Here is an 11,667-nt window from a genome sequence, read left to right on the forward strand (position 1 = left end):
GGTCAAATGTTAAAAAATCATTATAAATGGACTTTGTTTCTTCCGCGCATGTAGGTCATTTTGCACTTAGTAAACATGCCCTTAGTTTTGTTATTTCAATAATTTGAATTTAATTATGCATGTCTTAGTACTACCCAAATGGGTATAATTAATATTTAACATAAATTATTAAAATGTTCACCTGATCATACCCATAAAAGTTTATGTATCTTAAGGGTTAGTATCAATAAAGGAGCCCCGGGTGAACAATAAATCGTCATACGATCTTTGGAAATTACATGTACTTAATATTTGCATTGTTATCATTGATACACTTTTAACATTTTCCCGGACAGCTGAACAGAATTATCAGCGACTAGCTATTTTTACGGGGAAATCATTTTCAAAATGTGAATAGATCTCCAAAGAGACAGGACTTATGATAATGATAATAGATGTGCGTTACGTCTACATAAGAGTCATCTTTGGTGCTAGAATCGAAAAATCAAAGATTAAATTGCAGAAAATTGAAAAAAGGAAGAGTTATCAATACGGTTAAAAGGACCCTTTAATAGTTGTTCAAATGACTTTTAACATGTTATGAACAGTAAAATTACAGAATATGATCGTATTAATGATATTTCATGTCGTGGTGACAGAAGAGAGGTGAAAGATGCCAAAAGGCCATTCAAACTTATAAGTCGAAAATAAACTGACAACGCCATGGCTAAAAAAGAAAAAGACTAAAAGACGAACAACAGTACACAAAACATAACATAAACAGCTGTATTGTCGAATTCGGAGTCGAAACCAATAGCAGGCTAAGAAGACGGCTTGGAATAGAATCTAACGTCATGCGATCATTTTCGGCTATCGTTAGCGTCAAATTGATAAAAAAATTATTGCGATTAATCGTGAGTCGTCAGAGGTCTAAAATAAATAGAGTTACCGTTATCGTTTGGAAATGTGTGATTCGTTAGATTCAGCCGATATTTATAACGCCGTAACGAAATTACAATCTAGAATTTTATTAAAAGTGCGTACTTCAACGTACGCAGCTCACTTGAAAATTGGTGTAATCCAAATGAGTTACTCTCTCTAAATAAATATATTATTATTATTATTATTATTATTATTATTACTCATATTACGTGAGTAGAGAATGTCAAGATGCGAGTAGAACAAAAACCTTATAATGAAAACTATTTAGGCGTGTCATTCAAATGATTGATTATTAGGTATATTTAATCAAGATATAAATAAAGATAAAGAGGTGTGGTATGTGACACTTTAATACATACAAATTTATATCATATGATTGCCAACGAGACAAATATTCCCCTAGAGACTAAAGGACGATGATGCATGTAGATCATAAAAGATTATACACAAGTTTATTATTAGATTGGATCTGTTTAGTAAAGCCGTCATTACTAACAATTCAGAGGAACAGAGATCGTTTACGTAAAGCCGCCATTGCTAACAATTCAGAGATAAACTTCATTAAGAAAAATTAAAATGGTAAATTCAAAAACAGTAAATGAAAAAAAGCATAGATAGCACTTGTAAGACCAAAGTTAGAGTACAGCAGCTGCGTCAGGGACCCTCATACCAAATTAAAGACACACCAACTTGAGATGGTCCAGCGCAGAGCAGCTAGGTACACATGCAATAGATATAACAACACCAGCTCAGTCACTAAAATGCTGCAAATACTAATTGGACAACTCTTGAGAAAATGCGAATAAGAACACGCATCATCTTCTTCTACAAAATCATACACCATCTTGTAGCCATATACCCGACAGATCTACTTACCCAATCCGCAACAAGAACAAGGCAACATTCACACATTTATTCTTACAGAACTATTCAGAACACTAAAGATTCATACAAATATTCATTTTACTTAAGAACAATATTACAATGGAACCTTCTACCTTTAGCTGCAGTAAAAGGTACTACTCTTGACTGTTTCCAGTATCTGTTCTCAACAAACATCTAAACATCTAAATAAAACCTACACTGTATATAGTTTTAACCAAAATGTATAGTACAAAAACAGAAGAAAAAAGGAATTGCGTTGAAATTTTTATTTTATTTTGAATATATTTAACTGTAAATAGAAATTAGATCCCACGCACGTACGGCATAGTAAAATTAGTGATTGGCACGTTATCATCAGTATGTTGATCGAGTGCTTGATTATAAAGAAGAAGAAGAAGAAGAGGAACAGAGATCTGTTTCCGTAAAGCCGTCATTACTTACAATTCAGAGGAACAGAGATCTGTTTCCGTAAAGCCGTCATTACTTACAATTCAGAGGAACAGAGATCGTTTACGTAAAGCCGTCATTACTTACAATTCAGAGGAACAGAGATCTGTTTCCGTAAAGCCGTCATTACTTACAATTCAGAGGAACAGAGATCGTTTACGTAAAGCCGTCATTACTAACAATTCAGAGGAACAGAGATCTGTTTCCGTAAAGCCGTCATTACTTACAATTCAGAGGAACACAGATCTTTTACGTAAAGCCGTCATTACTAACAATTCAGAGGAACACAGATCGTTTACGTAAAGCCGTCATTACTAAAAATTCAGAGAAACAAAAAAACAAAAATTGAGTAAAAAGCAGTAGAAGCAGTGTAAATAAAGTGCGAATCCAGTTAGTTCATTTTCACTGTTGTATGCGAGTATGTCTATTGTAGAATAAAGGATGATGGGAAAAACCGCGTTTGTTTACTTTTTGAAAATACAAAATAATAGATTTGAATGTATGTTTTATCAGAATTTCATTAGAAAATAACTTTTTAATGTATAATAACAGGATCAAAGTCCAAAAAAGTGTTATTTAAGCAGCAGAATCCATAATATTGATTACTGAATGCGATTCATTTTAACTATAGACGCGATAAATTATCACTGTAAGTGCAATCATTTCTGTAAAATTTTTGGAAGTGCGATGAATTTTCATTGTCGTTTTATATGATTATTCGACATACAACAACTGAAAATAGTTTTTAAATGACTTTAATATTGATGATATTTACAATTTGAGATTCAAGCTAGTCGTAGATGCTTACTTGAATATACACGGGTATAACCACGTTCATATCATGAATATTCAAATCATGATTGTTGGTGAGTTTGCTATTAGCTTCTCATGGATCCGAAAATTTACTGGAGCAGAACATCCTTGAATATAACTTTTTTCTACGACGAATTTTCTTTGAAAAGTTTTATAACTCGCTTAAATCGCTTTGAACATTTGTCACGCCGTGTCATTCATATTTCTACCGTATTGATAGGCTTTTGCACAACGAACAGTACAAGAATGTACAACGAACGGTACTAAAGAAAGAAAACAAACTACAAAGAGAATGAATCGTACAGTGTCAAAATTCTGAGTTCAGTTTTTCAAGTAAATGTCTTCAAATAAAATTAAAACAACGTGTTTCTCATTCGTATTATGTATTTTAACAACAACAAAGCACAAAATACACGGTCGCATTTAGTGACAGAGCCAACCAACTATGCTCTATTTGTAGTTTAATCAAGTTTGAGTTACACATAGTGTTTGTTTCGCGATGTTTACAAGTAATTCACAAAGCTGTCTATTTAAAATAGACACATGGTGTCCATGTAATATAAATGATATACAATGCTGCCAGGAGCAGTAAACTTTGTTTTCATAAACATTGAATACTTAACTGAACAGTTAGTTAATTAGTCTTTGGTGTAAATATAAGAACGGTATATCTACCAACATTGCTTCGCGATGTAGCGATTAACGTACGGAATCAACTGTACGGCGGTTATACCCCGTGGTATAGAACCATTTAAACATGTAACAATAAACTGTTTTCAATATTTCTTTGTATGCTCACAATTGCGTATTGGCTTATATGTAACACCGACTTATAAGAAATTCAAGCATATTTAAGGCGACTCGACTGTTGCTCGAACTTTCTTTACTGTATGAGATTTATACACAATGGCATGATAAATATCAATTATCCAGTCATCCAAGCGTCAATTGTTTATGCAATATGAAAACGTTTCCACTCATTCAATCCTGAAATGAAGATCGTTTTGTGAATGCTCTTTGTTATCTCAAATGCATCCATTAGAGCTATTTTCCTAACGCTTGTAGTTTAAGGGTTTGGTTGGCTTGCTTGCTTTGTTTGTATAAACGTTTGCTCAATCTTAATTACAATGCTGAGGCAACATTTGCACAATCAAGGCCAACCACACTTTTTAACTACAAGCATTAGGAAATTAACTCGAATGACATTTAATTAATATGATGTAGATTTAGACCGAAACAGAAACTTTGCTTTTCCGGTGACGTGGATTGGCTTAACTATATGTATTTAATGATGACGTGTCATAGTAAAGAATAAATTTTATCCTACATATAGATCAGGACAAATTATTTGAGAAAATAGAATTGACTATATTAGCAATAAATACCATGTTTAAGGAATTTATTGATATATAACCGCAGACTTTCACTCACTAAGTATGCATATATAATCAACCCTTCTGACTTCATAAATTTTGTTAGAGAGTCGGTTAAATTAAGATTTTATATAAAGAAAATTAATTAATTTTCTTCTGTGAAAATGCATCGCATATACAATAGAAATGAATCGCCCTTCAGTGAAAATGAAAGCCTATTATCATTATTCGACAGTAAACATGAATCGCATAACGAAAACAGCATAATGGAATTTGATTCAATATCAACAAGCTGAATAACAAAACCTGTTTTAAGTTAAACAACATTAATAATTATGTTAAAAGGTATATTTTTCTGCAAAAAAAACTTAACTGCTACTTTTAAATCTCTTGCACGCTCTGTTCGTGAACTATTCTTAATATTTATCTATTTGTGTATCAATTTTGCACCTGGATCAAGGCTGGATGGCTGTTGGCGCGATGAAAACCCGTCCGCATCTCATACCTATATCATGAATTTATAAAAACAGTACGCATTATATATTATTTCTTATTTTATTCAAAAATCTTGAATTTGTCGTCTGTTTATTTATCATTCTACATCAGAAATTCATCACGGATACAGTAAAAATGACATTTTAGGATTCGCACATTACATACACTGAGAAGCAGGTGACGATGACGACAAATATCATAAAAAAAGTGACGATGTCGATGACCTGATAATGCAAAGACGTGTTACAAGATCTGAAAAGCAAATTAAAGATGTCATTAAAATTGTCAAGTAGTATTGATTATATATGTATCTGTATTTGATTACTGTGGATTCATTTATTTTCGTGGATACTAATTTTCATGGATTGAAGAAAAGTTATTTCAAATATTTTCACGGATATTGAGTTTCGTGATTTTGTTAAAACTGCATATTGCAAGACTATGAAAATGTGTACTTCGTTTAACATCCAAATTCGTGGTTTACCTATACCCATGGAATCCACGAACATTGATATCCGACAAATAATAATGAATCCACAATTCCTTATTACGTGTTTCTTTTTATGCCTTTTCACATAGCCTTTTTATGCCCACGCAACTGACATGTAGGGCATATTGTTTTATCCCTGTCCGTCCGTCTCTCCGTCCGTCCGTCCGTCCTTCCCTCCGTCCGTCCGTCCTTCCGTCTGTCCGTTCCATTATGGGTATAAAGTTATTCCAGATAACTCCTCTTACAGTTTGAATAATATGAAGTTTTCACTTTGCTGGCTGTTTGTACATATATTGAAGGTGTGCATGTGGTCAGGGTTTTGATTTTTATTGATATTTGCTCTTATGGGAGAAAGTTGAACTTCGTCATTTTTGGAGTATATACTTGCATAAGAGGTGCATAGCGTTTCCGAATAACTCCTCCTACAGTGAACCATAGACCTATGTGCTCCCATGCTCAACTTTGTGCATTTTAAACTAACACTTTGCATCTGCGGGGGCATCATTTGTGTCTCCCAGACATATAATATCTCAAAGAAAGTCCTACATTGACTTTGTTATAATACAGTTACATCAAAAGTGAGTGCGAGGGCATCACTTTGTCTAGTTTATGCTATTTTTTTTTAGAAAAGAAGTTTTAGAGAAACATAGGAATTTTTTTTGTGATATGATTCAGTTCAAATAAATTTAAGGTGTGCATTCTCAACCCGACCACTATTACAAAATCGATCGTTCTGATTTTTTTCATTTTTCTAATAGTTCATCTTTTGCCATCTTTTTGTCATTTTTCAGAAGACTCATCTGTGAATTCAAAAAGCTTTTATGAATGTCATTTTTAATATATTTAACACATAGTTACCATAGCATATGAATAGGCAGCTAACTTATCTTTCTTTATCTCACAAGAAAAAGAGAATGAAAAATACCAACATTCCCACCCGATTTTCCTTGCAGAGAGGGTTGAGAATATACCAAATACGTTTACTTTTTCTTATGATGTAGGTTTCATTCAAAACTCTACTGTCAATTAAGGTAACATCAAGGGTGGTGGAGCTATACAAATATGGCCACCATGATCTTCTTCTGACCAGCAGTAAAAAACAATTGTTTTAGTGAGGCGTCAGTTGGGATGTGGATGCGCGTAATGCATATATTCGCAACCACGTCCGGTCAGAATTGGCTTGTTAAATCCGAAGTATCGCGAACAGAAATTGCCATGCTCTCTGACCTTTAAAACCCCTACAAACAACTGTTTGATGGGGTTGCAAGGATTATTATTTACTCATATCCAAAATACCATTGTTTCCAGTGAAGTCCAAAGTACATGTCTTTCTTTCCTGTCGTCCCAGCTTGTAAACCCTACCTGTTGTATTAATTCTTATAAGTTTCTTGTCCTTAATATGCATGAAATACTTGCCACTGGTTGTTAAGCAAGCAACAATCAATCAATTTATCAATCAATCAATCAATCAATTAAGATAAATGTGTGATAGTATCAACAAATCCTAATAGACGATGTAAAAAAACCCTTAAAAAATGAATCGAAAAGTGTTAAAATAATGCCAGGTAAATTGATTATTAGTGTTTTGAAATTATGTTATTTCTAGATATGCGTTTACAATTAAAATTCTTGTCGTGTACGTATAATCTATGATTGACAAAGAAAATAATAAAAACCTGGTGCGTTCGAAGCTCTTTTCTGGATTCACCTTCATCAGGAAAACTCAAACTCAAAAATTTGAAAGCTAAGGATACTTAAAAACGTTCGAGCTTATGAATAAAGAATAATCTGACAAGTTATTTGATGGTCTGAAGAATGATTAACATATATTCTAATTCTTAAATAACTAGTTTGTTTGACTTTTACTCTTTTGGTATATCGTTCTGGCATCATTACACAGCAATGATTCTCCTCTGGTGATCTTGCTCCAACGATCCTCCATCGAAATTATTTCACAAAAATGATCAATATTTTTGTCAAAATTTACCAATTATAAGTTGATTTAACTTTTAGTCATTTTTCCGGATTGTTTTAAAGTCATTCGGCACGAAGTTACCAGCCAGACGCGTGGTGATCGTAACAGCATTAGATTGAAAACCAAATATTTAAAACACTGCGTCAAATCCGGTTAAGGCCATCTATATGACTAGGGGTAGAAAATTCTTAGTGTGTTGAATGGTTTTAACTTTAATTGACAGTAAATGAACAGAAAATGGCAAACTATGCTTTTCTCTATCGGCCGAAATATTGATGATATGCTTTTTAAGAACAGCTTACACAGGCAAATTTTGCTCACGTGAATTTCACTTGAATCTCACGTGAAATTCACGTCAAAAATTTCACATTAGATTCACCTCAAACGAGCTTATACATGAAACTAACGTGAAAATTTTCGTGTGAATTTCACGTGAATTGAGATTCACATGAATCTCGCGTGAAATTTTTCATGTGAATTTCATGTGAACTTTACCAAAAAAAATGGTATATTTCATGATTTTAATCAAATTTGAAAATTTAGATGTTATTTGAAGAACTTTATTTTTAGAATTCATGTGAATATCACGTAAAAAAAATTCATGTGATTTTCACGAGATTCACATGAAAATCACATGAACTGATTTCATGTGAGTTACACGTATAAGCTCGTTTGAGGTGAAATTCACATGAATTTTAATTCACGTGAAGTTTATGTGAGTGAAATTTTCCTGTGTAACCAGTTGGTTTGTATTGACCTTATTGTTACAAAGCTGCATATAGACCAATTACTATGACCATCTTTGCAAACATTAACTACTTATTTGGGGGAAAATACAGGTATGTAGAAAATTCTTCTTAGAACTGCACAGTGATCCAAAACTATTATACAGTATAACAAATGCGTTTCTGTCGAGTTTTGTAACTTATTAAAAACAACAGACCATCGAGCTTGTTGAATATTGTAAATCAAATGACGATCGACCAATCACTCGCTGTAGAGTTATAACTTTAAATGACTATTTAGTCATTCGAATGTTGTAACTTAAATAACAACCAACCAGTCGGTCGAGTGTTTAAACTTAAATGATGATCGACTACTTTGACCATCAACTAAACATAAATTTCACGTGAATTAAAATTCATGTGAATTTCACGTGAATTTCCTCGAACGAGCTTATACTTGAAACTCACATGATATCAGTTCATGTGAGTTTCATGTGAATATCATGTGAAACTCAGGTGAATTTCACGTGAAAATCACATGCATTTTTTTCTTCAAATAACATGTAAATATTCAAATTTAATTATAATCATGAAATATACCATTTTTTGTTGGTAATGTTCACATGAAATTCACATGAAAAAATGTCACGTGACACCTGTATAACCTAAATAACAATCAAACAACCGGCCGGTTAAATGTTGTTGCTTAATTTACAATCGACCAAATACTTGGTCTAGTGTTGCAACTTAAATGACTGTTTTTATAGATTTTTTTTGGTTGTTTTTAATATATCATATATGAACACATAATGTATGTGCAGAATCTACATAAAAATAAGTTTTTTACTATATGATGCATTTAGCCTTTTACATAGGTTCTTGTGTCAAAATTTAAATGTGTTACATTATTTACATGTATTTTGTAGCTCGATTTTAACACAAATCTAAGAAAAATGTATATAATGGCAAACGAATACGTTGTTATTGAGTTGAAAATGAAGAAGTAACAATTGCTTTCAGAACCCAATCATTTGTACTTAATTTGCAAGAAGATTATTTTTTATGTGCCTGTCCAAAGTGAAAAGCCTGTAATTCAGTAGTTCACGTTTCAAACTTGGTTCATGTCTGTCATATTTGATTTTCGTAAATTGTATTGTATAAATAAGGTCATTAGTTTTTTTTTCGTTTTAATTGTTTCACAATTTCATGTCGGGACCTTTTATAGCTGACTATACGATTTTTTCTCATTGATGAAGACCGTACGATAGCCTATAATTGTTTTTAACTCTGGTGGATAATTGTCCCATTGACAATAATACCAGTGTCACGTTTCCTTATTTTTATATAGATAACTTTATTACTATGTTACCTGGGGCAGGTTTGACTATCTTTGTTTGTGAACAATCTGCTTCATATCCAGTGGCAAATATTTCATGTTCATTAACACGAAAAAATTAAATATTAGTTCAATAATTTTGTTCGTCTTCTTCAAGTATGCCGATCGGGATTAAGAACGAGACACGTTGACTTTCCCTGGAAAAAGAGGACAAATTGAATAAATGAAAAATGTCGCCTAGCCTTAGACCTCAAAGAGTTGTTGCAAGGCTTCCTTTACTTGGAGCTAGGCCGGTACATTTACTATACAAAGCATCGTATCTATATATCCCGTACAGCCAAACAGGTGTCCCTCTAAACGTGTAGCATTCCAGGGCTTTTTACTACTGGAAAGGAAAAGTTCAGGTGACCATATTTGTATATTTGTTAAGCCTTGGGATGCTTTCCTTAACGGACATTAACTTAGTTAAATTAAGGACAAGAATTAACAATTTTGCGGAAAAGTAAAATATAAATTGAAGTCGTTGACGTGTATTTGAGAAGATAGATATGATCTGCAGTTTTAGAAGCATTTTTTAAAGGATTGGGATCTGAACTTTTTACATCGAACCGGATGTTGATTATGAACTTTGATTTAAGACACGACATAAACATGAGACTTAACGTTCATTATTACATGGAGATAAATGCTATAAAATAGTCCAAAACCTAGCGACAGCTTACACACCACATGCCGAAAAGAATATTATGTTTAACCAAGTAAAAGTGAATAAGTTCATGAGAAATGTTACTTTAACACAATACAAAACCGAAAATATTTCAGTGAAATAAATATAGGAAAGTAATATCAAGTAATACTGAAATACAAATATTACAATGAAATAAAGATAAAAGGAATACCAAGTAATTCCTGAAATAAGAACATTATGTGTTGCACTTTACATTTTTGTACTTATTTTCATTTGTAGCATACAAAATTTCGAAAATACTATCTGATTGTTAAATTTTAAAGCCTCCTCTGTGTAAACCATTGTTCATTAGGTCTGTCTAAAATTAAAAGCCGTTCGGAGAAAATGCTCCTGGTTTTAATATGAACTATTACCAGTCTCTCGCTGCATTGAAGACCCATTAGTGGCCTTCGGCTGTTGTCTGCTCTATGGTCGGGTTGTTGTCTCTTTGACACATTCCCCATTTCCATTCTCAATTTTATAATTCATTTTCATTTGTATTATTCATTATTAGGTATGGATTTATATTGGCGATTTTAGTTTAATTATGAACATTGTATAAATTAATTAATATTTCAATACACTTTTATTAGCTTAAACGTATTTTATTATCTTTAACGAATTACAAACAAAATTGGATACTCCTTTGATAAATCTATGATGTTTCTATTCCTACTAAAGAATTATTGATCATGTTCGTACGTTATTTATACGTTAAAGTTTCTAATTCAAGCAATATCTCCCGATTTTTAGAGAAAATAATATAATACCTTAGAGTTTTCTAGTGTATAAAAAAGAGACGAAATATACCAAAGGGATATTCAAACTCATAAGTCAAAAAAGAAATGTGACAATGCCATTGCAAAACATAGCGACCAAAAAGACAACAGTATGCAACGCACAACTTAAAGAACTAAGGACTGTGAGCAACATGAACCAACCCCACCAAAAGCCCGGGTAGATCTCATGTGGTCCAGATGGGGAAGCAGATACTGCTCCACACGTATAAGTTCTATTATTATCATTATGCTACTTCTTATAGGTATAAGGTATAGTTCTTAATGTCGCAGATTTTAACACATAACGAAAACGAAAACAAAAACAAAAACGAAAAAAAATGTCCATAGGGCACCATTTCCCGCTTGCATTTTCACATTTCCATGTTCGTTGATTGTAATAATCTGGGTCAAAACCTTAATCTGGAATACCAGTATATTTTAAAAAGTTCACATGATAATGAACAGGTGATTAAGCTTCAAGTTCATGTGACCATAGCTTCAAGGTAAGCAGCATTAAACACACATTTTAACGTGACAGGGGACGAACGAATGGACAAACGGACGGATAGATGCTCAGACTGGATAACATACTGTCCTCTTCTGTCGTAGCCGAGGCAAACTTATAATGCCACTAGCGAGTATTTATCTTTTTTTCAATAGAATATAATAGTAGCATTCAAACGGATACTGCTTATCAATTA

Source organism: Mytilus californianus, unplaced genomic scaffold (assembly GCF_021869535.1).
Source record: "Mytilus californianus isolate M0D057914Y unplaced genomic scaffold, xbMytCali1.0.p SCAF_10, whole genome shotgun sequence".
In the NCBI taxonomy this organism is placed as follows: domain Eukaryota; kingdom Metazoa; phylum Mollusca; class Bivalvia; order Mytilida; family Mytilidae; genus Mytilus; species Mytilus californianus.